Source organism: Candoia aspera, chromosome 3 (genome assembly GCF_035149785.1).
Source record: "Candoia aspera isolate rCanAsp1 chromosome 3, rCanAsp1.hap2, whole genome shotgun sequence".
NCBI lineage: Eukaryota > Metazoa > Chordata > Lepidosauria > Squamata > Boidae > Candoia > Candoia aspera.
Window position 1 is genome coordinate 140883490 of NC_086155.1, and position 3815 is coordinate 140887304.

Genomic DNA, 3815 nt, shown 5'->3' on the forward strand with positions numbered 1-3815 from the left:
CGTAGAAAATTGTCTGTCGTTCAACTAAATTCCAATGAATAATGATGTTGGTAGCTTCAGGGAAAACATAAGGAAGCTTTGCTCACACATAGCAGAGTCAATCTATAGAATTTGCTCATCATGATAATTATCTGGTTGTTTCTTTAAGGGGACGCAGTGGCACTGCAGCTTAAACCACTGAGCTGCTGAGCTTGCCCATTGGAAAGTTGGCGGTTTGAATCTGTGTGACAGGGTGAGCTCCCATTGCTAGTCCCAGCTCCTGCCAACCTAGCAGTTCGAAAACATGCACATGTGAGTAGATTAATAGGTACCACTTCAGCGGGCAGGTAATGGTGTTCCGCTTAGTCATGTCGGCCACATGACCACGGAAGTGTCTACGGACAAACACCGGCTCTTTGGCTTTGAAATGGAGATGAGCACCACCCCCTAGAGTCGGACACAACTGGACTTAATGTTAAGGGAAACCTTTACCTTTACCTTAAATCAATTCCTGGTGAATGTCTGTGACTGCCATATTGCAATATATCCTACCCAGCATCAGAAATAGGAGTACAGCTCCAGCAAGAGGATAATCAGACATTCCTATCCTGCTTACTGGCATCTGGCTGGTCTAGGAACAAAATGTTTTACTAGGGAGATTTTTGATCTGCTCCAGTTCCTTCAATAACTAAGACACCACAAGACCTGACATTGCAAAGAAGATAGGAATTTGCAGTTATGTGGCAGCTCTTTGGAGTCACATTCAATCTGAAAAACTGCAGACTGACCCCACCCTTCTCTCTGAAAGATGCTCCAATCTCTGTTTTACAGGTAGTCCTCACTTACGACCATCTATGACCTTTGCAGCATTCCTCAGTCACATGATCACCATTAGAGTTAGTACGCATTGTCCTGCGCCTGTGTTTTTTTCTTTTCCCGCCCCTTGCAGAGCAGAGAGATTGGAGAGGAAGGAATTGCAAGGGAGTAAGCTGTTTGCTCTCCTACACATGGAAAGCAATGCAATTGCGACAGCAACCTGGGGCTGGGAACTGCGGGTGTGCTACGCAAACAGCTTACTCACTTGAAATCCCTTCCTCTCCAATCTCTCTGCACTGCGGGAGAGGGGGGGAGAAAAAGTGATTTCTGTAGGCAATCCCTCCTTTGCCTGACCCTTCCCCCCTCCATGCAGAGCAGAGATAATGGAGAGGAAGGGACTGCAAAAGAGTAAACTGTTTGCTCTTCTACACATCAAAAGCAATGCAATCACACTGGCAATGATAAAGGATCAAAATCGCTTGTTTACCCCCAACCCCAGCCTCACAGACAGACTGGAGAGGTTTCAAGAGAGTAAGCTGTTTGCATAGCGTGGTGGCGGTTCCCAGTGTGACTGCATTGCTTTCCATGTGTACAAGAGAGTAAGCAGGCACTCCAGCATTCCAAAGGGCAGGGGAGTGGTTAGGAGGCAAACAAAAGCTGAAGGTGTGAAACTGAGTAGTTGTCATGTATGTAATGACATCATTACAGTAGTCTTGTCAGTTTTGAGCTGGAAAGCACAGTCATGGTCACATGATTTCCCAGCTAGTGGCCACTTTGCTTAGTGGGGGAGTTGCCAGTCTCAGTTAGGGTTGTTAAGCGAGGACTACCTTTATTGTGGAGTTTAGGGTTCAGGCATTAATAGCACACTCAGTCTCCTGTGAATAAAAAATGGATTTCCACAAGAATGGTTGAGGCAAAAGGTAGTTGAGTGCATTCACTGTTATAGGAGCTGCATAAATATGATTTCTTGAAACAAGTTTCGTATGGGAATACAATGCATTGCCCTTCAATCTGATTTTGATTTTTTTCCTATTATAGCTCTTTAATTTTTAAAAGTAGACCTAGCTACAATTTCTTTTCTGTAAATTAACTGAAATTGATCCAGCTCAGGACCTAAAAGTAAACACATAATGTAATAAGAAGCCTCCAGCTTTTATATTCATCCTCCTAGATATGTAAAATACAAGAACAAACTATTCATTAACTTATTTATACCTCATGCATTAATTTTCTGTTGCTAAGTAAGAGATCATTTCAGTTTTATCTTGTTGATTTATACTATATCCCCACCCCAAGTTCTCTGAATTTCTGGATTGTTGGCTCCTTAAAGGATATACAGGTAGGCCTCATTTAATGACCACTCGTTCAGCGACTGTTCAAACTTATGACGGCGCTGAATGAGTGGTAGTTATGACCAGTCCTTGAAGTTCCGGCCCTCGCAGCACCCCCCTGGTCACATGATCATGATCTAGGCGCTTGGCAATCAGCTAGATTTCCAATTGTTGCAGCATCCCCACATGCCGTGATTGCAATTTCCAATCTTCGTTCCCTGCTGGCTTCCCACAAGCAAAGTCAGCGGGGAAGCAGTCAGGAAGTCAGGAATCCTGATCATGTGAGGTCCTTGCTTAACCTGCATTATCCTCACTTAACAACAGCAACTGGGGATTGCTGGGATTGCCATCGCTAAGTGACGCAGTCACATGACATTGTGCTTTATGAGCGCATCACTTAGTGATGGAAATTCTGGTCTCAATTACTGTCATTAAGTGAGGACTTTGTTGTTTATTCGTTTAGTCGCTTCCGACTCTTCGTGACTTCATGGACCAGCCCACGCCAGAGCTTCCTGTCGGCTGTCAACACCCCCAGCTCCCCCAGGGACGAGTCCGTCACCTCTAGAATATCATCCATCCATCTTGCCCTTGGTCGGCCCCTCTTCCTTTTGCCTTCCACTCTTCCTAGCATCAGCATCTTCTCCAGGGTGTCCTGTCTTCTCATTATGTGGCCAAAGTATTTCAGTTTGGCCTTTAATATCATTCCCTCAAGTGAGCAGTCTGGCTTAATTTCCTGGAGGATGGACTGGTTGGATCTTCTTGCAGTCCAAGGCACTCTCAGAATTTTCCTCCAACACCACAGTTCAAAAGCATCGATCTTCCTTCTCTCAGCCTTCCTTATGGTCCAGCTCTCGCAGCCATACGTTACTACGGGGAACACCATTGCTTTAACTATGCGGGCCTTTGTTGTCAGTGTGATGTCTCTGCTCTTAACTATTTTATCGAGATTTGTCATTGCTCTTCTCCCAAGGATTAAGCGTCTTCTGATTTCCTGACTGCAGTCAGCATCTGCAGTAATCTTTGCACCTAGGAATACAAAGTCTTTCACTGCTTCTACATTTTCTCCCTCTATTTGCCAGTTATCAATCAAGCTGGTTGCCATAATCTTGGTTTTTTTGAGGTTTAGCTGCAAGCCAGCTTTTGCACTTTCTTCTTTCACCTTCATCATAAGGCTCCTCAGTTCCTCTTCACTTTCAGCCATCAAAGTGGTATCATCTGCATATCTGAGATTGTTAATGTTTCTTCCAGAGATTTGAACTCCAGCCTTGGATTCCTCAAGCCCAGCTTGTCGCATGATGTGTTCTGCATACAAGTTGAATAGGTAGGGTGAGAGTATACAGCCCTGCCGTACTCCTTTCCCAATCTTAAACCAGTCCGTTGTTCCATGGCCTGTTCTTACTGTTGCTACTTGGTCGTTATACAGATTCTTCAGGAGGCAGACAAGATGACTTGGTATCCCCATACCGCTAAGAACTTGCCACAATTTGTTATGGTCCACACAGTCAAAGGCTTTAGAATAGGTCAATAAAACAGAAATAGATGTTTTTCTGAAACTCCCTGGCTTTTTCCATGATCCAGCGGATATTGGCAATTTGGTCTCTAGTTCCTCTGCCTTTTCTAAACCTGTACACAAACTTCTAAATTATTGTATTTGTAGCTTGGGCTCATCTAAAGAGGTCAGGAGAAGGA